Genomic DNA, 24,930 nt, shown 5'->3' with positions numbered 1-24,930 from the left:
CAGGAACACACAGAGGTTATGGTCCAGTTCTGGAGCCAGAAAAGAACTCTGATCTTAGCTAAACGATTTCTCCCTTGTAAAACTAGGCTATAATTATATAATGTGCATTTTATTTTGATCATGTTCCTTTCACAGCTTTGGCCATTTGCATCCTTTTCACCAGATGGACAGAATTTGGGGGACAGTTTAAAAATATGTGAGTAGGTTCTTATCCCACATTCCTTCTCTCAGAGACTAGAGTGTTCATTTTATATTTGATCAGTGGAGTATTGAAATATCACATCTTTGCCATTGAAATTCTCTTCATGATGGAGAGGATGTGACTGTGTATACGTTTCCTGTAATTTCACTCTGTCTCTCTTGGGTGATTGTTATTCCAAGCTCCATCTCCCATTTACTTTTGATTATTTCTGTCTCCTTTTCATCTCCTCCCAATATGACTTCTTAAGTGTCTGCAAAACTAGCATTAGGACAGTGAAACAGACACTTTGAGACAGGTTTGGGTAAAGCAAAGAAAAGCCTTCTTAGACTTTGGGGTTTATTCGGTGGTTAAAATTAATGGCACCACATTCTGAAGTCACCATCTGTTTTGTAACAGTCTGCTGATCACAACTCAGGTCCATATAGCATAATACAACACAAAAACTCCAACGGACTATACTGGCTCTTATTTGTCTGCTCCCTGGACTAGACTATCAGTTTCTCACCTCCCCTGCTACCAGCTAGCTCTCTTTTATAATGTCCCCTTAGCTGACTCCTTAACTCCCTGCATGCCTGGTTCTGTAACTTTTCTCAGCCCCAGATGGGAGAAAGCTCTGTAACAGCAGGTTAGGTCAATGAGGATTCAGACCACCCTTGTCAATACTCTGTTGCCAGACAGTGGCACTAATACATTCCAACACTTTACATGCTACCATTATGAACTACTCCCAATGTACAGAAAGAGTTGAGGTGAGCCCATTCTCAGGGAATTCTTCCACTGAGCCCTCAAAGTCACCATACTACTGTTGGTATTATTTCTTTTCTAGAGTTCTTGGGTTTTAATACTTCTAGATTACCAGACTCTTAGGGTACGTCTACACTGCAATTAGAGGTGTGACTACAGCACATGTAGACATACCCAAGCTACGTTTGACCAGGTTATTCAAATAACAATAGCAGTGAAGCCAGAGGAGTGCAGGCTAGCTGACTGAGTACCTATCAGGGTCTGGGCAGGCTTGTACAACCCATGGTGCCACCCATGCTTCACTGCTATTGTTATTCGAGCTAGCTAGATCAAAGCTAGCTCAGGTATCTCTGTATGTGCTGCAGTCACAGAGTCATAAGAATCCCTAAATTAAAAAATCTAGATAAGGTCAGACTAAGTACTTATTCATCTAATTATTAGTATTTAGAGTTGAAAGCAGGCGGGGACAGCAATCAGTGCACCATACCATAAATCCCCACATACAACCAATGTGTGATACTACAGTTTTGGTTTTTCTTCCATCTGCAAATATGGCATTTGCTTTTGGAGAACCCAAATCAGGAATGGCATCAAGTGCTATGGAGGTTGCTACTGTAAGCAGTTTAATACAAATTATGTCCCTGGGAATATCAAGTGGTATTTACAAAATAAGACTCATCAGAAAATCTGAAACTTTATTCTCTCCAAAACTGTGGTAACTAAGTAATTGGGTGATATATGAAATTATACATACTCCAAATACTTTTGAGGTAGGATACAGTAGGATGGGGCTCCACTGTTTAAAATGCTTACATTGCTTTACATGACACAATCCATGAGCTGGGGAAGGAGCAAGAAAGGACAACGATGAAATAAAAAATGTTGTATGCATCTCTTCCTGGTCACCTTTTACTTACCATTAACTTCTTAGTTGAAGGAGAAGAGGATTTTATAAAGGAACCTCTTCCTTTCCCCCGTGGGGTTTGTTGTAAATGACCAATGTTGTTCTGATAAAAAACAGAAACGTTATTGGCTTTTCTCAATTTTCCCTGCTTTTCCAGTGGCAAAAATGGAAAAATGAAGGAGGAGGAAGGGAAAAAAGAGAGGGGATTGGAAACAATTTTTTTCAAAAACTGATTTTTGATTTTTTTACTTTTTTCATCTAAAGCCAAAACATGCCTAAAGGAATAAAAAAAAGTCATTTAGAGAAAAAAGACATTTCCTGTTAAAAAAAAAAAAAGTTTTACAGGAAATGATGGAAAATTTTACCAACTCTAAATGCAGATGTGAATGCCTGCAGGCTTTTTTAAAACACACAGAACTTTGCCTCTTTAAAAAAAAACATATTGTCTGATGTATTACAGAATCAGAATGAAATATTTTCATTTTACTCTGTCAAATGCTTTCTCCAACACCGATTAGTTAGAATACAGAGTCATCTAGACATTTAAGAGATGTTTATTAAGACTGTAAAGAGAGCACCATCATTGTACATGGCCTTGTAAAGTAGGATGAACTGTGTCAAACTAAAAGCTCTACCCAGAAAACCAGCAATGTGAACACACAGGTACAGTGTAGTACAATGCAAATCAGGGCAAACACAGAAAGGCATGTAGTAGGTGGGTTTTTAGAAGTATTTGAAGGCAGGCAGGTAGGGTGCTTGGTACATATTGATTGGAGGTGCTTCCAGATGTATGGGGGCCACATGAAATCTGGCATAAAGTTGGGAGTGAGCAAAGGAAACAAAGGAGAGAAGGTTGGGCAAAGGTTAGGAAACATGATGGATTGTAAAAGGTTATGAAAATAAGGATGGGCATTTTGGAAGGCCTTGAAAGTGAAGAGGAAACTTGATATACTAGAGTCTGAGGTCTGAGGAAAGGTATTGCGTAAGGTATCCTTCAGATACCTGATTATTAATGATTAACCCTTTTTTAACTGTACGGATTTAGTAATGCATCTGAGAAGTCATTGTGTCTATAATTTCGGTTAATGCCACATAGTCAAAATCTACAACGTACACATAGGAGTATACAAGGTGTACCGAGAGGAGTCTTTGCTCACTTGAGGCATAAGGGTCATAGTAGCCTGTTTCCCAGGTAGGTGGTAGGGAACTGTTGTATGGTACATGAGAGGCTATACCAACACTTAAGTGTTTCTAGAACATTCTATTAATCCCTTCTCCAAGCCATCTGGCTTCCTTTAAATAACTGAATAATTTGATCATTGTTCATAGTCTTTCAGCGATAAGCAGCTTTTCTGCCTACCTAACTGAAAGTTTAGGAGAACTGGAATCAGTCAGAAGTTGGGGGCGGGGGGAAGTGTTGTGTTTTGTTTACTAATGAATCATCAGAGTAGTTTTGTTCCAACTAAAGAATGTCATAATATTGAACAAAGTTTCCTAGTATCTCACTGGCTTTGTTTGAATTCAAGTGTCGAATTTTTGTCCTGTCCATTGAAGCCTGATGTTTTCTTAATTGAAAGGTTAACAGCCAACATGTCCTATGAGACAACTATTTTCCAGTAATAATGTTGCTTGGTTGATTCTGGGCTGTCATCTTATAAGAGTCACTCTTACCAGAGGGTGCCAGAATGAATAATCTGGAGGCTCTTATTAAAAGCTGATGAGATGAAATGCATACAGTGACTATTGTTCTTACCTGTGTTTATCGTAGACTTCTGAATGAGAGTCTAAATTCACCTAACCAAAAAGAAGTGTTTTCTCACTTGAGCATCAATGTGATTTTTATCCCTATTACTGCCAGCTATTGTTCAAAAATTAAGTTCAAGAGTAGTTCTAAGAAGCATTTGAATGACTAGAGTTGGGGCTTCTGGCTTCTATTTCTTATCAGACTTAGAATTTCCTGTGGTGTACTTCCCATGCTGCTCTAACTTACCAGAAGTGTTGGAAGATTTGCTGGATTGGCATCCTGAAGGCACTGAGAGGGAATCAGATGGGATATACTTGAACATTTCTGATACGTGATTTACTTGGTCATGCTGTTGTCTGACAATTTCTGTTAGGGGGCTTATTCCTTCACCTGCCTACTTCCCTGGTCCTTCTCGCATGAACAGAGAGCAACAATATCCGAAGTCCAAAGGTGCAAACAATTCAATGTTTATTGGGGTGAACTTCCAGCAAGCATGATTCCAGTTTCCTTCCTTAGTGTCCCCCTTCCCAGCTCTGACACCACAGAGCCTTACCTGTGTCCCTATTCCCATTCCTCCCCTTAGCAAAACATGATTCCAATTTCCCCACCCCCATTCCCTGTTCCCATTCCCTGCCCCCTTACTTCCTGATTGACTGCAGACTATATAGTAAAACTTGAGTTCTGCTTAGCTATACCTTAACCAATCATTTTCCTGAAATTTAACTAACCAATCCTAACATATTGTAACATGATTTAATCAATTATATCCCACCACCTTAATTGGTTTACACCCAGCAAAATTAATTATACAGCACACAGAAACAATCACAGAACCAGACAGAGACCATGCAAATAAACAATAGCAAAGTGGGAACTATAATGACAAAACAATACAGAAGTGAGGATTTCACAACTACATCTATAAAGACATAAGGGTTTCCCAGCTGTGTCTTTTGATAAGTGAATTCTTGCCAGACAGGATGCTATCAGACTAAGTTTCCTTTTACATCTTCTAGGCACTTCCCTTTCTCTGGAGGCGATAGGCATTATCAGGACAGGGTTGTATTCCTAACAGCCCAATAGCACCTTATTTCAATGTGACTAGGTTGGAATGTGAGGATGTGACCGTTCGCTTCCCAGCTTATGGCTGCCTCTGCTGCTTAGCCAAAGGCCTTAGCCTAAGAACAGGGCCTCTGATTGTCATGGTAAGAGAAGGCCCTTACACCGGCAGACAGTGATTTTGATTTTTTTTAATACCTCTATAACTAGCTAAGTGATAAGAATACACCTAAATTAGAGTATAGGCCTTTACAGACAGGCCTGAATTTCTATATCCTACAATTTCATGTTTCTAAATTTCTCTCCTCTGAGAATAATGATTGTTTTACCACTTTAAATTGCCTCTTCTGATTTCAAACCTCCATATATTTATATTGCGTCCACAATGATGCCAAAAGACTTTAGAGACTTTGGGTTAAATGCAGCCCTCGTGTAACTCTGACTTGTATGAAGTTACATCAGGGATGACTTTGGCCTTGACTGCACAGCAGAGGCTCACAAATTTTTTTTACTGTGCCCCCCCTTCAGAGATTCATGTCCCATACACACACCCCTTCCTCCACATTATGGGGAACAGTAGAGAGATAGCCCAGCCAGCTAAATTGGCAACAGTGTCAGGAAGCAGGGGCTGGTGGGTGCTTGGGAGGGTGCAGGGAGTGGTGGATCCCTGCAGGAGGCACAGGGTTTGGGAGTCGTGGGTACCTTGGAGGATACATGGGATAGGCACTGAGTGCCTGCGAGAGGCAAGGGGACTGTGCGGGAGGTGGGTGCTGACCAAATTCACCCTAGAGTATTTAAGAAATTGACCGAAGCAATATTGGAACCATTAGTGATTACCTCTGAGAACTCATGAAGGAATCATAGGCTAATGGAGTGGAGAGCTTACTTATAAAATCTGCAGATAACTCCAAGATGGGAGGGGTTGCAAACACTTTGGAGGATAGGACTAGAATTCAAAATGACCTTGATAAATTGGAAAATTGGTCTGAAATCAACAAGATGAAATTCAGTAAAGACCAGTGCAAAGCACTACACTCAGGAAGGAAAAATCAAATGCACAACTACAAAATGGCGACCAACTGGCCAGGCAGTAGTACTGCTGAAAAGGATCTGGGGGTTATAGTGGGACGCACATTGAATGAGTCAACAATGTGATGCAGTTGCAAAAAATAATCATATCAATCTGGGGTGTACAAAAGGGAGTGTCATATGTAAGACACAGGAGGTAATAGTCCTGCTCTACTCAGCACTGGTGAGGCCTCAGCTGCAGTAGTGTCTCATTTCAGGGCGCTACACTTTCGGAAAGATGTGGCCAAACTGGAGAGAGTCCAGAGGAGCTCAACAAAAATGACAATAGGTTTAGAAATCCTGACCTCTGAGGAAAACCTGGGCATTTTAGAGAACCTGATAACAGTCTTCCAATATGTTAAGGGCTGTTATACAGACATCAATTGTTCCCCATGTCCACTGAAGGCAGGACAAGAATGGGCCTAATCTGTAGCAAGGGAGATTTAGGTTAAATATTAGGAAAAGCTTTCTAACTATATGGATAGTTAAGTACTGTAATAGGTTACCAAGGGAAGCTGTGAAATCTCCATCAGTGGAGCTTTCTAAGAACAGGTTGGACAAACACCTGCCAGGATGACCCTGTCTCAGACCAGGGGCTGGACTAGGCTATGAATATACTTATGTATTAAATAGTCAATCAGTGTAATTAGAGAGATGATTTAAAGGCTGTTGCTATAAATCTCTTGTAATGGATTAAGGCAAGATTCTTGGAGAACTAGGATCAGGCCCACAGTTTGGAGTAGAATCAGATTTAGGGAATATAGATCACTGGTTTCCAGCAATTAGCCACCTTGAAATGTGATCTGGGTCTGTGCATCAATGCTGTGAGAACTGATCAGTTCCCAGGTGCAACTGAGAACCCCATTCTCCAGGAATCAGACAGCGTCAAGGGTAGAGAAATTTACTGTGAACTAGGGGATCTTGGAGGAAATAGTCTATTAGGAAAGCTCTTGGTATTTTGAAGGAACCAGGCCCTATTTTGTCTTTATACTCCCATTTATGTCTCATTTTAACTTGCTCCCTTTAATGTGCACAACTCACAGTCCAGGATGGTGAATGGATTTCTCTTTGAAAGCTGAAGAACTTCTTCTGCAGGCAGGGAAGCAGGCAGGCATATGGGGTATATCTTCACTGGGGGCGGGGCGGGGGGGGGAAAAGGTGTGTTATTAAGATAACTCAGGTTAATATAGCAGCGAGGGCTCAGCAGCTCAGCTTTTAACTCGGGTTAGCAGCTTGCGTTCAACCCCAGCCTCCCCTATAGGCTTTAGCTTGAGCTGCTAATCCATGTTTCTGTGTCTTCACTGCTATGTGAACCCCAGTTAGTTAACCTCAGTAAAGAACACACTGTTTTTCAAGTGAAGACATACCCATAGTCAAGATTTAGGGGACCTGGGCATAATATGGAGCCACTCTAGTTTATTACCATTCCCTACCCTACCTTTCCCACCCCATCCCTCTCCCATTTTCCATCTCCTCCAATTCTCCTCCCCGCTTATTATTTTCTTTAACAGCTTGATACATTATTTTATTTTAACTAGTTCTTTAACAATTATACTTTTCTATTCTCTTTTTAATATTGTTACTCATATTTAGGGTGACCAGATGTCCCAATTTTTATAAGGACAGTCCCAATTTTTGGGTCTTTTTCATACATAGGCTCCTATTATCCCCACCCCCGTCCCGATTTTTCACACTTGCTGTCTGGTCACCCTACTCATATTTATCTTGCTACTGACCCCTAGGTGAGGGGACCAAGACAGAAGCAGCACTGAAAGCAAGTGAGAAACTAAACTGGGCAGGAGCAGCAGGCACCATGATAATTTCCCCTTGTTCTGACCCCACAGAAATCCACACCCCCTTGCTCCACAGGGACAGGGCTTTGCAGGGTTTTTGGGAGGCAGAACAGAGGTGTTCTCCATGATGTTCTCCTATTAAAAGCAGCAGATGTGCTTGAAATATTATTAGCAACTTTTCAGTACCACCCAGAAGCTCCAACTAACGTGCTCATCGGTGTAAAGTTACACAGTAAGGGACAACTGTCCCTGGACTCAAGTGTTTATAATCCAAAGAGACGTGACAAAAGAGGCAGAGAAAGGGAGTATCATTATTCCCATTTTACAGACACTGAGTGATTAAATGACTAACAGGGAGACTGTGCCAGAGCTCTCTTTGTTGTAATCTACCTGTTGACTAGTCCTATACTTGGGTTGTGAATTCTTTGGGGCAGGGACCCATTTTTGTTATGTTTGTACAGTGCCTGGCACAACAGGGCCCTGGCCTCTAAGTGCTAATTCAAAACAAGTAGCATTAACTCTGTTCTGAACCCCACTCTGGGTTGGCGAGGTTGCAGGCAAATGATAGCACGGCTCCTGTAGGGCCAGTGCTACCAGGGTGAGTGGGAGAGCCAGAGAAGCAGTGAGGAGGTGCTGTGACCTGGTGTGACTGCATGTTTCCAGAAGGACAGTCAGGGGCCACAGGGTTAAGATGCCTTTGTTTTCTTGATGCTCTCTAGCAGGGAAGACTGGAAGGAAATGCCGCAAAGTCAGAGAGTTTCCTGGCCCCCTGGTACCTTCCTGCAAGTATTGCCAAGAGAGGGTATAATTCAGCCCTTAAGGTATTGGTTCCATTAACTAGGAATCATGAAATTACTACAGTGTTAATAACCACCTCAGTTATAAATACTATAAAATGATTCTTCTGGATTATATTCCAAGATTATGCCACCTTTGATAAGAATGCCAGATGACTGAATAGGGAATTTAAAAGGGGCTGGAGGCTTGCCATGATGAAGAGAATTAGCAAACAGTCTATATTTCATAACAGGAAATCTCTCTTATGCCTCATCCCACTGCAGGCCTTAGCAAAGGCAGAGTCAAGACTGAACTTCACACACACAGGCTCTCATGCAGAGAGAAAGCCAGCCAAGTTCGTATTTAAAAACAAAACCCCGAGTCTTTTTCAGACAGAAATATTGTAAAGTGTGTACGTGACTGTGATTGTGTGAACGTGGAAAACTCAGTGTAGGCAGATTAAAAGGAAAGCTGTGCAGAGGCAGAGATGTGTTGTACTATCCTGGGAGATCCTGGCTACTCATCAGATGAGTCTGCCCACTGACGTGTGGGTGCTCTGCTGCCCAGAGTTATTTTCAACTGAGAAGGGAAGGATGGAGGAAAGGGGCACCCATTTTAAATGGTGGGTCATGTCACAGGAGTTACGCAAGGAAGATTCCCTGACTCTAACAAGCTTGCCACTGTCCCTGGCAGTATATTGTATTTAAATAAACATAAATCCTCCATGGGGTGCATTTAAAATGCTATCAACTTTGTGACCCAACTTTGTGACCCACCAACCAGCATGACATCTCTGTTACAACCAGAGCACAATAGGGGAGCATCTACAGGGTAGCAAGTTAAAGCTCTGCAGTAGTTAGCTAGGAACCCAGCCTTTGTCCAGCATAGCATAGCTGAAACTTTTGTTCTGGCTAATGATCGGATTTTGTCAGTTAGACTCAAGTGTTCAAATCTGTCCATCCGCAAAGCTTGACCTCTTGACACATTCTGAGCAGGATCTGGGTTAATTCTTGCCTTCCTCCGCTGCATCACCGCCAGTCTCTTTACCAGTAAGTTGTGAAGCAGTCAGCAGCAATTTCTCAGCAAAACACAACATAAAATACGCAGAGCAGACCTGACGCCTGGATGGTTTCAAATGTGCTGCCCCGGCACGCTAGGAAACGGAACATGGTCCCATCACTGCTCCCCAGGCAAACCACAATGTGCTATTTGCAAAGTCACTCACCCTTTTTGCTTAGGATGATTGTTGCTGGTGAGCTGCCACAGTAAATAAAAATAGGAACACTACCTACCACAGACTGGAAGAAGAAACATATCTCTTCCTTAGGGTCAGTGCTTACTCACTGAAAGAAGGGTATATGTGTAAAAACAGTATCCGTCAAACCATCAAATGGCTTTTTCATGGTGGGGCCCGATAAGCTGCAGCACAGAAAGGCTACTCAGTTTAGTAAGATTAGCCAGATAAGAGGGGAACATTGGGGTGACAGAGGTAGTCATAGATGTGTGGCTTCAGTAGAGACCCATTGATTTACAGCAGTGGAGGATCTGGCTCATAATCTATAAAAGTGCATATAACCTTCAGACTGAGAAATGTTCCATGAACCCCTCCATTGTCTATCAAGATCTCTAACCCTAACCACAAGGAGGTAAAGTTTTGTAACAGAAACCATACCAGCATACCGTTATTGAGGCCTTAACAAGCATTCTTGACAGGCATCAAGGGAGTAGGACACAGTCCTTTTCTTGCAATTATCTTTCTTTGACTTGGTTATCAGTTCTGCCATAAATAGTTGTGTCTCTCATCAGGCCATCTGTGAGCTGTTAGAATACACATGACTTAAGGTTATCATGGAGGTTTGCCACATAACGGTCAGTGGTCTCACACAGCAGCTAATTTCTTGTGTTTTTTTACCGGTGCCATTCTTATGTGAAACAAAGAATTCTTGACATTTTAAAATCACTCTCTCCAGCAGTTTGCAGCCCCTTCCTGATCGCACTGGCATGTATTGTGGCTCGCCCAGAGGCATTGGAGGCCTATATGCAGCAGCATGTAAGATTTCATCCTCTCCAGTGCCACTCGTTTGCAGGCAATATGGAAGCTCTGCAGTTATTCCGTGTAGTTCCCCGACAGGTTCCCTTCCAGACCAGGAGATTCCAGTGGCTTCATTTTCTCCAACCCCATGTAGTAGATGTGTGGTGTGTTGAGATGCTCGTAAGAGAATGAATTGCATTTTCTGGCCCCAGACACTTGACGTAGAACAAGGTTGCAAAAGATTAACATACCTGGGATACAACAGGGACCTGTGTCCACTGACTCCAGTGGCTACTGCCACAATGAAGAGATTAAGGGGGACTTGGCAGGGATACACAGAAAACCACACACAGAAGACACAGCACTCCGAAAAATAAGCATCACACTGGTACCTGCAGATTCCAAGCTATGACATTAAATGATACATTAGAATATTCTGAATTGGGGCACCTTGGTGAACAGTCAATCACCTCAATTAAGTAGCTGTCCTGATTAAAGAGAAAAAGGCATTAAAAACCCAGCCTGAATAGATTTTAGGAGACATAAAATATTGCACAGAATTAAAAATTCAAGAATAAAAATTATATTCACTGCCTTTTGTCTTCATTTAATACTTATTTAGCAGAGGTTAGAATGTAAGATGAATTTAAGCACCACTTAATGACTTGGCTTCAGCTGGATGTATGCTCATTAAGCAAAATTTATACTAATTTGTCCCGATTAAGCAACAGTCATTGCTATTCACCACCATTAGGTGAAATAAGATTTCTAGCAAAGGAGCCACCCCGATTCAACATAGCCCTTGTTATGTGGAGCACGTGGTATCTCTGTCATCAGGGGAACCCACAGAAAGATTTTTTGTTTTTTTAGGCTCCACAAAAATGTCTGCTTTTTAATTTTTTAAAAAGCCATAAAACACTCCAGGGTCTGATGCTATCCAGGGTCCTCACAGCTACAGAGGCCTAAAGTCCATTGAACTACATGGAAAGCCATTGAGCTTTTGATCAGGCCCTGAATGAAGGCACTGAGGGATTTATCCCCACAAATCCCGTTAAATTAGTAGCCACATTCACTAGACAGTTCTGAGAATCTCAACCTAGACCTTTCTGTCTCACAGCATGTCCTAGTTGGGGTGACATTGCACAGAGTCATGATACATGATCACTTAAAGAGACAGACCACAGAAGAGCACTGACTGGTAGCTCTGGAGGAAACTGGAGGTTTCCAGATGGAGGTGGTGCTGCAGCTGCCATGAAAGACAGTGGAAAATGAATATGAATACAAGTGGCAGAGTCTCAGAGGATGGTGAGTGTTCCTTGGCAGGGTGGTTGCTATTTCTGCTACAACAGGCAATGTCAACAACCCGAGATTAAAATTGTTAATAGCTGGACCACATTTAAAGAGGCGCATTTAAAATGATTATTAATATATATGAGGTTGCATTACTCTTAGGCCCCAATCCTGCAAAGACTGGCGCACTGTGAGCAGTCCTATTAAAAGACTTACGCATGTGTTGAACTCAGTGGAACGACTCATAGTACGTAAAGTTAAGCACACCCTTAAGCCTTTGCAGTATGGAGGCCCCAGGCTAAAATGGTTCTCAACTCGCGGCCTGCAGGCCACCTGCGGCCCACTCAGCCAACAGCTGCGGCCCACGTGACATCCTCAGGGCCATACAGGCAGTATATATATTCTGTGGTTGCAGCCCACATAACACAGAGAGCTGAATATGCAGCCCACAATGGCAAATCGATTGAGAACCACTGCGCTAAACTCTCTGGGGCAGGAAACATGTCTTGCAATGTTTGCAATGCACCACATAAATTTACCGCACTATACATTATTTTTAACATTAATTTGGATATCTCCACCTTTCAGCCCACAGGTTACCAGTACACTCTACAGGCTCATTACTTCATCCTTGAATTGAAGCTTTTTCCCGTTAGTGGACATCATTCTATCTACGTCATCCACGCTGTGCAATGATTTTTGCCAAGGCAGGTATTTGCAAAAGCAGAATGTAATTTCCTGGCAAGAATTTAGCCAGACATGTGAGACTAATACTACTGTTCTTGTGACTAGTGCAATGGGATGTTTAACAACTACTGCAATAGTGCCCAATACCTCCGTTATACTGTCCATCAAAAAGACATCTTCTCCCTCGTACTATCTCAGAGAATAGAGCTGGTCAACATGTCCTTTCATAAAACAACAACAAAAGCCAAACAAATAAAAAACAACCCCCACCCACAGTATTTTTTTTATTTTTTATTTTACAAAAATAAATCTAATTTTCCTTCACAACATTAGCAATGGAACAGAGCCTTGAACTGGGTTTCTACGTTGCACTTACTTTACAAGCCCCTTTTCTTTCCCAGAGCTGGTGAAAAGGAGCCTTAGGTTTGGTCTTCACTAACAACTTATGTCAGTATAACTAATTTGCTCAGTGGTATGGAAAATCCATACCCCTGAGCAACGTAGTTCTACTGACCTAACCCTCAGTGTAGACAGTGCTATGTTGACAGGAGGGCTTCTCCTACCGCCTCCTGGGGAGGTGGAGTACTTATGCTGATGAGATCTTTACTAAGCGCTACAGTGGCACAGCTGTACTGGTGCAGTTGCACCACTGCAGCACTGTAAGTGTAGACACACCCTTATGCTGTGTCTAAACTAGACTTCCACCAGCATAGCTACATGAGGAGGTGTGATCTCTGACCCTGCAGAAGTGCAGATGCCATTATACTGTACTTTTGCCAGGATAGCTTGTTTCGCTAATGGGAGGAGGGGTAGTTTTACTAAAACAGAGCACAGTGCAGCTCCACATAAGGAGCACTTTGATAGTATAGTATATTGGTATTTCTGTACTGGCAAAGCACTTCTAGTGTAAACATGGCATTTGCATAAGTGAGAATCAGGATCTCATGTCTGATGCCCTCCTCCATGAGGATGCCCCCACCCCCGGTAATTGGTTGTGGATGTTGCCTCCATGTTCATATGTTTTTACTGTGATAGTTGTAAATTTGGGGAGCATTTATGTCATTAGCATAATATTAAATATAGTACTGCGGTTTTGAGTGTTGTAAAGGCTCCCAGATGCTTGGGTGAGGGGCGTATCTATATAAAACAACCACCACCAGCAGCAACAATAAAGTCTAAAAAAATCACAGCACAGGTTTTTCCTCAAGTAAGTGCTACAGGGAGATCTGGTGAAATCACGTCTACATGAGTGCTTTGTTCAAGATACACACCACAAAGCAACAGCAAGGGAAAGAGGGAGCATACTAAGAGCAAGGGACATGAAGGCATTTGAGATCTTTGACTGTCACCTGGCATTATTTGGCTTTGCTACTTTGAGGATACCTTTTCTTTTGTTGCTGGATGGCATCATCCACTGCTCACCTAACATACTGTCGTCTATTAAAATGCAGAGGTGTTCCATGATAAAATTTATCATCCTTAATCTTTCTGTTTAAAGTGTTCCTGCAGTGCAGGAGGTCACTTTGCAAACATAGTACTTCGGTGCTGCAGATGTATTTTCCCCTTGACTTTTATGTCAGGTTTGCTGAATTTTACAGGGATAAAATTTTATACTACACCCAATGCTGCAACCCACAAGGTCAACGTCACTTACAAAAATCTGCCTGGATATGTTTTTTTTGTTTTGTTTTGTTTTAAACTCAGAAGTATTCTCACCCTTCTCAGAAATAGTTCTGACAATAGAAAGAATTCTTAATTTGGGATTTAATGCTGGTGATAACTGACTGTATTTAGGTTCAAAGCAGCAAGGAGGTGTCTGATGTGGTCAACCAAACAGAGCAAAAGGAAGCAGAAATACGTTTTGAATACAATGTTTCTGAAAAAATGTCTCCTTGGCAATCACATTAACCTGAATAGCCAAAGGTGACATTTTACCTTGACGTTTGTCTATAGAATTTTATTTAACTGGTTAAATTGGTGGCCTGATTTTCAGACATGCTACACCCGCCACTCCAAAAGGGCACCTAATTAGGTATCCAAAATTATCTAGTGATATTGGATGCTCAACTTGAAACACCTTAAAAAGGACCTGATTTTCAGAAAGTGCTGAGCACCTGCCTTTTGAAAATCAGGCCCCCTTAAGGTCAAAATTGGACACTTAAGACCCAAATGTCAAGAGCATTAGGAAACAAGAGTTTTGGTTTGACCCGTTATATAGATCAGGCGAACCTGAAAGCTCAGATCGGAGCTGAACTTCAGACTGGATCTAAACTTCACAAAACTGAGAGGTGTGCCGAGATGGGGGTTTAGTTCAGGCCTATCACTAATGGGTATGGTGGGCAGAAGATAAAGCAATCTATACAAATGTACTATTACATTTTCATTTTCCACAAATTTTCCTTACATTACAAACTCTTTCCTTACATTAAGGAGGACGCTTTAAAAAGGCACAAGGTCCCACTGAAAAGCAAATGAAAAAGATCAGTTTGATGTAACACTTCAGTTTACACAAGATTTTTACATAAAATGTTTCACTTCAGAAAGGTATTGAGCTTCTGCCGTAGGAGAGCAGGACTGTATCATAGCCAAGAGCTGTGAGAGCAAGCAGACAAAACCAAGCTGTTTTTAAAATACTGCTAGATTTTTAGAACTTTAACCATACATAATTGATCCACACGCAAGTCTAGAGCCGAAAAATTGTACTTGTTTTGCAGGAACCGTGGGCTTTTTTAAAAACAGGAACTCAGTGTTATTTCAAAAGAAATTCGCCCTGCAGAATAATAAATCCTCCACATGGAGTTGGTCAGAACTTTCCATCAAAGTGATTTTTTGACACTACTTTCCTGAACCGAGCCCTCTCTGAATGACAAGATGGTGCAGATGTAAGATAATGCAGCAGGTTAGTGCTTTAGTCCACAAATTCAGATTTTGGTCCGTACAGTAAGTGAAAATCAGTAAATTCATCCCAGTCCTTACTGGACATCCCAAAGCCATTCCAGAGTTTAGCATGCTTAGAACTTTCTGCTCTGGAGAATTCCAAGATTAGCTCAGATGGAGTATTGTAATTTATGGCTTGAGATTCTGGAGTTGGTGGGACCCTCATTTGAACTTCCACTTCCTTCATTTTGTGCCTGTACAATATGGCTTAATCTCAGATGGGTCCTCCTCCCTCCCCAGTGGGCCACATCACTAGTTTTTGGTATTTTCTGTTTGACTTGGCAACACAATACTTTGCCATCAACAAGACTCAGAAAAATAAACACCCGCTACAAGTCAATTTCAGACAAGGTTGAAACACACACATGGTTATTTTTTCCACCAGTTGTTTCTTTGAGAACAGTTGGTATTTGCAACTTTTGGAGATGTACCTATTTCTAATGGTTTATTCTTATATGATAAACTTAGTAATAAGGAAATAATTGCATCTGGATTTGGGTATTTTATGTGGTGTACAGAGTATGCAGTTTAAAATTATTTGGAAAATCATCTGCAGTTGCAAGCCACCAGGAGCTATGCCAGGCTCAGCTGAGTCAGCCCTCGGGATGCAAGGCTTCCTGCTAGTAATTGACAGGAAACAGTTTGCTTCCGGTGGTGCTGATTCAGCAAAGCAATAAATCACTGAAATAGTGTAATGGCAATAAGAAGACACAAATTAAAGTGATACACTGCAGAACCTCCTCCAGTGCATGGTACTGTCAGATGTTACACTGTAAAACCTGGCATAATCATGACATATTCTGTGGTAACTGATTTTGACCCCCCTGCATCACGCATGAAGAATGTGCATATTTTCGCTGAAATATTTAAGTCCCACAAATCTGAACAGAGTCTCCCCCAGAATTGAAGTAAACAGATGAAAAATGGGGTATTGCTTTGAGTTGATGTTTCTTGCAAGCAGAGAACTGTTATGGACTGGGATGTAGGCGTTCTGGCTTAGTAGTCGGAGCAGGAGTCAGGTCTAGTGGGCAGAGCGGGGACGCAGGCTGGGGAATGAAGCCAAGGGTCAGCACCAAAGTCAGCTGCCAATTATCAGAGCCAGGGGTCAAGCCAGAGTCAGGGTCAGAAGTCTGACGCTGGAATCAGAGCCAGGACTGGTAACTGATGGTTGGAAGTAAGGTGTAAGGGCAGGAACTGGAGGCCAGGCAAGGATCAAGCATGGAGCGGGAGCATGGTGGGAACAGGAGCAAAGACAGAAGTGAGCCAGGAGCACAGCAAAAACCAGGAACAGGGTTGGGTTCAGAAGGCAGGCACAAACTGGGTCTGATGCAACCACAACAGGAAATCACGTTGTTGCTCAAACAAACTTCCTGTGCCCCCTTCTATCTTAAATCATGTGATTGGATCAAATCAGTGGTGCCAGGCGATCCTCTAATCTGGGATCCCTTTGATGGTTCTTTGACTGAGGCTATAGTCCTACTAGCTCCTCAGCCCACCAGGTTTCAGCAGATGCTGGGTGGAGGCCAGGATGCAGCAGCTGTCTGGGGACTCCCTGACCTGTGTTTAAGACCTGGGACATCACATTAAAGTACTCAAAGAACTCAGTCAGCTGGAGACTCTCATGCCAAGGGTAAGAAAAGGGAAGGTGCACATCTCAAGTGAATCATTCAATAAAGAGACACAAAAATTGATATCTCCAATTTGCTGTCCACAGGTCCTAGTTAAGCCTTTTCTCTAAGTATTTATAGTATGTACATTTTGTTCTTTCTTTTGTTTCAGTTCACTTTTTCTATATAGTGAAGCTGAAATGATAACAGATTATGGGTAAAATCTTCAAAAGTGCCTAAGTCCCATTTCCAAAAATTACTTTAGCTTTTAAATGCCTAGCCCATTGATTAAAATGGGACTTAGGTGCTCTAGAAAATTTTACACTTTATTTTTTTATTTGCTGGCACTGGTCTAATGTTACTCACCAGTAACATTATTCTCACTCAGGCTCCCGACTCAAAACCAAGATTTCGCATTTCCCTGTGTAGTTGCCACAATCTTCTGGTCACTCAAGCTCTTCATCTGGAGATTGCCTGTTAATACAGGAAAAAGAAGAATCCATGAGAAGGAAGCTGTACTGCATGTGTGCTGTGAAATTTTGAAATCATCATGTTGTTGAATGAGGAAGTGACGTGTTGTTAAGCACAAAGCCTTTAGCCATGGCACACTACACTGATGTTGCAGTTATAATGGGAAGAATCTCATCATTTCAAGAGGAAAAACAGTTAAGAAGGGTGTAATACATGTCAGCTGTTTTTCAAGCCCTGTGAGGCAGATTGTGATGTAGCGTAAGTCTGAAGTAACTCTTTTAACATGAGGGGAGTCACTTTTGATTTATGGTGGTGTAGGTTAATGCAGAATTTGGCTGAGAGAATATACAAACAAATTAAAACCTATGTTACATGTATTGTCCATCATCAGCCTCATGTTTAGGGCACTGAAATCAAACAGGGCATTTTAACTGATTTGATCCCTTACTGCTAATCAGAAAATCAACACATTCAGCTGCTTAGGGGGAACCGCCAAATCAAAAGTGATAGGTCCTTGTGTGAAAGTTATATACTTGAGCAATTTATGAATGAAAGTGACCGATATTCCTGTCAGCTGCCACTATTAATGCAAGCAGGCATCAGGCAATGTACCTTCATATAGCTCTGTTGATGCAGTGCATTTCTAGCCTACAATAGCTCTGATAGATCAGTGATGAATAGCTAAATGGTCCAAAACTGTGTTGCTATTTTTGAGATGATAATTGGGGATTACATCAGACAAGAAAACTAATTTAATTTGCTATGACTGGCAAGTCAGTTTTGATCTCTGATCCTGAGAGGTGATAAGTTAGTGCAGGAACCTACTGACCAAAGTCACCCATGTCAAAAAGAAGCCCTCAAAAGCAAAAGCAATCAAAAGCTAGACTTATTCCTAGAAATCTGCAGCTGCTTTACTACAAATATCATAAGCAAAAAAAAAGCAATCACAGTTACCCTTCCCAGCAAAATACATGCTCTGTTCCTTCACTGCTGAGGCTTAGTGCCTCTACAATGAAGCTAAATATGCAGGGTAGAATGCAATGGATAGTTTTAAACTTGGCTGGACACTTATGACAGTGTTGCTTGTCAGAAAATAAGTGTGTTTATTTTATCCTCTAAACTACCGGGATAAGTTTACCTCCTGACTCCAGACACGTTATTTTGATGATGTTTTTTCTATAGCAACTATAAGAACCAGTCTTGCTACACTGGGCCAGATTGTTACCCTCAGCTATACTATTGCATGGTGCCTGACCTTGAATTCAGTGGGACTATGGGAGTAAAAGTATCACAATATGGCTCTAAGTAATCATTGGACTAGAGTTTTATTACATGGCCAAATGGGTTAACAAAGAGTACATACAGTAACTGATTGACCAAGGAGGATCTTTCACAGGGCAGTAGGCAGGGGCTGGTTCCATGAGTCAGATAGATGCTTTCCTCTGCCTTCCACTCACCGTTTTATCTATCTATTGTGGTGTTTAGATGTTGCTTGTAATTATTAGAATTGGGAGCACTGGCTGTTGGGAGTCTGAAAGGACAGGAAACAGGAAGGAGCGGGGAGAAGTTGAGAGGCTGGGAGAAAGCTACAGAGGGTGCAGCAGCAGCTTGGTAAAGAGGTTTCCACTTTGAAAATAAAGTCCTGTTGAAGCTTGTTAGTACCTTGCCTGGTTGATACAACATCTATCTATCTATATTTCATATTAAAAAACCTAAATTAAAAGAATGTTAAGGTTGAAAAATCCAGGGCTCAAAAGCTAGGAAATGCAATATTAAGATTACCTCTGTAAAGCTTCATTTGGCTCCTGGTGTATATGCATTGTGAGACAGTATTTAATTACATGGTCACATATTTTTTCCCACAGGATACCTGCCTCAATCACTGTATGCTCTGGGCATGAATCAAGATGATATAATGGAGGACCCTCAGAAGTTGGGAGGTATGAACTGAATGAAGTAGGGGATTGCTGAAAGAGGAAGGAAGGTCTCATGGTTAAGGCAGTTGAACGTCAACCCGGAGAACCAGATTCTATCCCTGTCTCAGGCACTGAGTTCCTGTGTGACACTGGGCAAGTCACTAATTGTGTGTTCCTCATTTTCTGGTTGCCCAATGTGAGACACCGGGAGTCAGATTTGTACACATGCTGAGCACTCACCATGGCAAAACTGAAGTAAAAGGGAGCTATGCTTTGAGCACTGAGGTTATGTTTACACTGCAGTTAGACACCCACTACTGGCCCGTGCCAGCTGACTTGGGCTTCAGGGGCACAGGCTAAGGGGCCATTTAATTGCAGTGTAGACATTCGGGCTCAGGCTGCAGAATGGGCTGTAGGACCTTGCAAGGTGGGAAGGTCCCAGAAATCAGGCTGAAGCCTGAACCCAAATGTCTACACCACAATTAAACAGTCCCTTCGCTTGAGCCCCGCAAACCCAAGTCAGCTGGCACAAGCCAGCCATGGGTGTCCAATTGTAGTTTAGACAGCATTACATAACATTTTCAGGGTAAGTACTCTGAAAATCAGGTCAACTGTGCCTCAAATTGGGCACCCAAATAGCTGACACTTATGAGAATTTTGACTTTAGTGTTGGTCTCAATTCCCCATGGGTAAAATGGAAATAATGGCACTTCACCTCACAGGCGAATTACGAGGGTAAACTCATTATTGTTTGCAAAGAGCTAAGAAGCTATGATAAGAATACTAGAACCCATGAGGAAATTATTGTGCAATGGCAGCTACACTTCTATTTTTAGCACGCTAGCTCAATCCAAGCTAGGGCAGGTATGTCTACCCAAGCTGGAAATTACACCTCCAGCTTCAGTGTAGACATACCCTTAGTGACACTTCACATATTTTTTCCCAAACCATCTTTCGAGGTTGCTACTTAGCATGCTCATGCATACAACATCCAGGGATCTGATTTTCCTGGGGCAGAACTGAACACAGTGCTTTTTAGGGTACATCTACACTACATGTGAAGGTGTGTTTGTAGCACATGTTGGCATATCCATGCTAGCTTTAATCTAGCTAGCACTGGTAACAATAATGGTGTAGATGTGGTAGCAAGGACTTCAGTATGGGTTTGCAACCAGAGTACTCTAGTTGCTAACCCAGACAGCCACATCTACACTACTATTGTTACCCATGTCGATTAAAGCTACAATCACACCTTCCCCCAGCTATGTAGACATAACTTTTGTGGTATAAGTGGATATACAAGGTTTACTAGCTACACTCACAATCTCATTGCAATCAATGGCAGAACTTCTATTTATTTCAAAGTGACCGGGATTTGGCCCTTAGAATACAATTCAGGTAAGAGAGAAATTAAAGGAATTGATGCACTAATCAAAACAGACAAAAAGGAAGAAGGATTGTCTAGAACATTAAAGCAGAAGCAATTTACTTTTGCTGGCTATTAGCAAGACTACAGCTGTAACTCATATGCCTGTGGATCCAGTCATTTCTTTATTAAGTATCCCATCCTTATCACCAGTCTTTTCTGTTATGTTCATGGCGTACAAAAAGAAGTTCAATTAAAAACATCAAATGGAAGGTTACAATGTAACACATTTATTTCTTAGAATTTAGAATAATAACACCCTTCATTTCTGGAGGTGGTATATGCACCCCCGTGCCAGGCGCAGGTGGGAGTGCTGGGGATGCAGTGATAGGTGGGTTCAGGCTGGCAGGGAATATAAGAGGGAGGGTGGAGCCATTAGGGTCATGTGTGCGCAAACACATTATGTGTATATATGACTAATACATTTGAAACACACAAAACCGGAAGGAAGCATTTTGGTGGAAATCACAAATTCTGCAAGAAAAAATAAAATTCTGTGGAGAACATTAATTCTGTGCAAATTCTGCATTGTGCAGTCACATAGAATTCCAGCAGGAGTAAACAGTTCAGGCCCACTTCAGCAGCAGAAACTTCATTTTAAGAGGTATGTTGAGCTCTCTAAACTAACAGCAAACAGTATCACAAAGATATTAGAGCCTGCATATAATTTTAACAACTCCTCTATTTTTGTTTAAAACAACATGCAGTTGAGTCCTGTTAGAATTGAACCATTACTTTGGGGGAGGGGGGGGAGAATTCACCCTCTTTTCATATAGTGGGAACCAGATAAGAGGGATTTATTCCATACAAAAAAATGAATTGGTGTTTGTGTTTCAAAAAATAGCTATGGAAAGAGAAAAACATCCATTACACAGAGTGGCAAACAGACAAAAAAGTGCTTCTTCACAATATTGAAAAGAGCTAGGTTATCTACAAGTGATGGGCTCATTTTTCCCCCACACAAAGCAATTACTGTATCTTCCTCTGTATGGAGTATACTTGTCAAGTCTGACATACTGGTTTGATTACTGAGGGAATGAGCAAAACAATGCACCCTGACAGCAGAAAGGCCTTGAATTATAGCAGATGCCATCTTGAGCTATGTAGATACTTTACACTTTGCCTTAGAAAATTTGCCAAAAAGAGGAATCACTTTTCCATAACTTCCTTTGTAAACAGGAAAATAAAAAAGAGAGAAAAGATAGTGTTTTCCCCTTTAATCAATGTTCAAAGATGTTATCTGAACTCCTACTGATGTTTAACTTGGCATTAATGCATGGGTACAGGTCAGGTATGTTAATAATTCACATTCATACTAAATGAGATTTACGTACCTATATTCTGTATGCACCAGTGGGGAAAAAAAAGAGACCAAATATATTACTATTACTGTGACAGCCAGAGATCCCCTTCAAGATCAGGGCTTCATTATGTTGGGTGCTGTACGAACACAAAGACATGATCATTGCCCCCAAAGAGTTTACATTCTAAGGCCTGGATACCACCACTATCTACACATTTGCTTTACATTACTACAGTGAGTAGTCCCATTGATTTCAATGTAAAAACTTGAGCTACACCTACCCTGCACACATTGGAGGTGGCATGTACAATAGATGTAGATACATGCTACAGCGAAAAGCAGTTTGCATCCATACTGCAGAGTATAGTTACAGGTGTCCGTGAAAGGCTCTGGCAAATGGGAGGCAGTGGGAGAAGGCTCTGGCAGCAGGACACTACGCTGCTAAAAATAGCCATGTTGAAGGAGGATGCTCTGCTTGGGTGAGCAGAGAGCCATGTAGGGTACATAACCTAAGGGTTCAGGCTTGTCTTTGGTCTACTTGCCTCAGCAGTGCCTCACCATCTACCCTGCTATTTATACCTATGCTAGGCTAGCCATAAATGTACTCTACTCGCCAGCATAAGGAGAGTGCAGTGTAGATGTACCCCTAGTGACAGATGAATCACTTCAGAAAAAAATATAAGAATTTCCAAACCTCCACCAATTTCCAGAGCCAACCAGAATGGAATCCTTGGGAAGGTTCTAGAACATAAGAACAGCCCTACTGGGTCAGACCAATGCTCCATCTATCCCAGTATCCTGTCTTCTGCTAGTGGCCAGTGCCAGGTGCTTCAGAGGGAATGAACAGAACCAGACAATTATCAAAATGATCTATCCCATTGTCCAGTCCTAGTTTCTTGTAGTCAGAGGTTTAGGAACACCCATAGAGCATGGAGTTGTGCCCCGATCATCTTGACTAATTGCCATTGATGGATTTATCCTCCATGAGTTTATCTAATTCTGAAATATTCTGGCATAGTGCTCAATGGTCCACTAATCCCAAACAGAATTAACAGAGGCAGAAATAGGCATTATCTCTATTACACTATTGCCAGAGGTCCCTAATCAGGCACTGAGAGCCCAGCAAATAGGCACTGCAGAGACACTTACTAAACCACCAAAACATTTACAATCAAGGTTACAACAGATGGAATACTGATAACATTTTAATCTGGACTGCATCTTGCAATGACGGTGCCAACTGCGTACAGAAGGTTATTTAAGAATCTGGTCATTCCTTGTCCTCTTGAGGCAGGATCAAGATTTATAGTTCTTCTAGGGTACAGGTCATCAAATTCTATGGTGGGAATACACAGCTGCATTCTCTGAGATGCAGTTGGTGGTGCTGCTATAGTCCTCCCAGATTAAGATTCAAGGTTCTGGTATATTTTTGCTGGGTGAGGTAGCCAGGATGTCAATGAATCACTGAAATATTTCACAGGCGAGGATTTTGGTTCATCAAGTTTGACCCGTGAACTTTATGAAAACGAGGCTCTCTCAAAGAGATACATTTTTAAATTAAACTTCCAAAGATCACCCGTGTACAATAAATAAATAAAATGTATAGTTGTCTGATAGACAGAAATGATTTCCTGGGAACTTAGGTATATATTAAACTCTGGAAATGTTCCCACTAAATAAAACTAAACGTACATTTTTTAAATTCAAGACACCTGGACAATTCCAGAAGGAGATGCTCTAGCACAGTGGTTCTCAACCAGGGGTACGTGTACCCCAGGGGGGACGCAGAGGTCTTCTGGGGCTACATCAACTCGTCTAGACATTTGCCTAGTTTAACAACAGGCAACATAAAAAGCACCAGCGAAATCAGTACAAACTAAGATTTCACACAGACAATGACTTGTTTATACTGCTCTGTATACTATACACTGAAATGGAAGTACAGTATTTATAGTCCATTGATTTATTTTATAATTGTACGGTAAAAATGAGAAAGTAAGCAATTTCAGTAATAGTGCGCTGGGACACTTTTGTATTTTTATGTCTGAGTTTGTAAGCAAGTAGGTTTTAAGTGAGGTGCAACTTGGGGGTACATAAGACAAATCAGACTCCTGAAAGGGGTACAGAAATCTGGGAAGCTTGAGAACCACTGACCTAACGTGTTGAAAAATGAAGCTTCATAAGCTTCCATGTGAGAAATTTTCTCTTTTTAAAAATGGACATGAACAAAACAGTGGCACAAGTATTTCAGGTTACCATACAAACTGAAAAGTTGGGAACAAAGCTGACACTCCGCCCTTAATTCACTTACTGTCAGTGAACAGAAGATATCCTGTCAGCCTTGACTTTTCTTTGATGTATGTGAGTTTGTCAGACCCCCAGAGCCAAATTTTCAGGAGCTGCCTCAAAAACTAAACCTGTGGTTTTGCACATATTTTGTAAGTGGCACTGGTGAAATTAGGTAGGTTTGTGTGTCCAGGGGAGAAAAAGAAAAGCAGGAAAAGGGAATGGAAAGGTTTTCTTCAGGTTAAGGCACGGGGCTGGGACTCAGGAGACCTAGGTTCAGTTCTGACTCAGGTTTCTGGTGGGACAATGGGCCTGACACTTGGGGGCAGACACTTAGCTGGTGTAAATTGAAGTTACAATGGGACTATGGCAGTTTAAACCAGCCAAGGATCTTTTGTCACATCTCTTGGCACCTCAATTCCCCCTTTTGTAAAATGGGGATAGTAATAGGGGTGTTTAATCAATTTATTTTCCAATCTTTGTGAGATGCTTATATACTATGGTGATGGAAATTTATAATTTACTGACAACGGGAGAAATGGGAGGCTGTAGGGAAGGACATGAGAACAGAAAACGGAGGGGCAAAAGGAAGGGAGGTGATAAGAATAATTGGAGAGAAAGAAGAGGTAAATAGAGGGAAGAGACATGATTTAGAAGAAAGACAGATGGAAAGAAGGGTGAAAA

At 41.6% G+C, this 24,930-nt stretch overlaps 1 protein-coding gene across 1 annotated transcript in view; it reads right to left on the bottom strand.

Moving 5' to 3' along the window:
• F13A1 (coagulation factor XIII A chain) overlaps positions 1 to 17,228 on the bottom strand; it is a 171,163-nt gene extending 153,935 nt beyond the window's left edge. Inside the window, exon 1 of the mRNA XM_075125389.1 lies at positions 17,211 to 17,228. The gene's annotated coding sequence lies outside the window, so the exon portion shown is untranslated. The remainder of the gene's footprint in view (positions 1 to 17,210) is intronic.
• Positions 17,229 to 24,930: the final 7,702 nt, after the last annotated feature.

This window comes from Caretta caretta, chromosome 2 (genome assembly GCF_965140235.1).
Source record: "Caretta caretta isolate rCarCar2 chromosome 2, rCarCar1.hap1, whole genome shotgun sequence".
NCBI classification, from domain to species: Eukaryota; Metazoa; Chordata; order Testudines; family Cheloniidae; genus Caretta; species Caretta caretta.
This window is presented reverse-complemented; position numbering and strand designations above follow the sequence as displayed.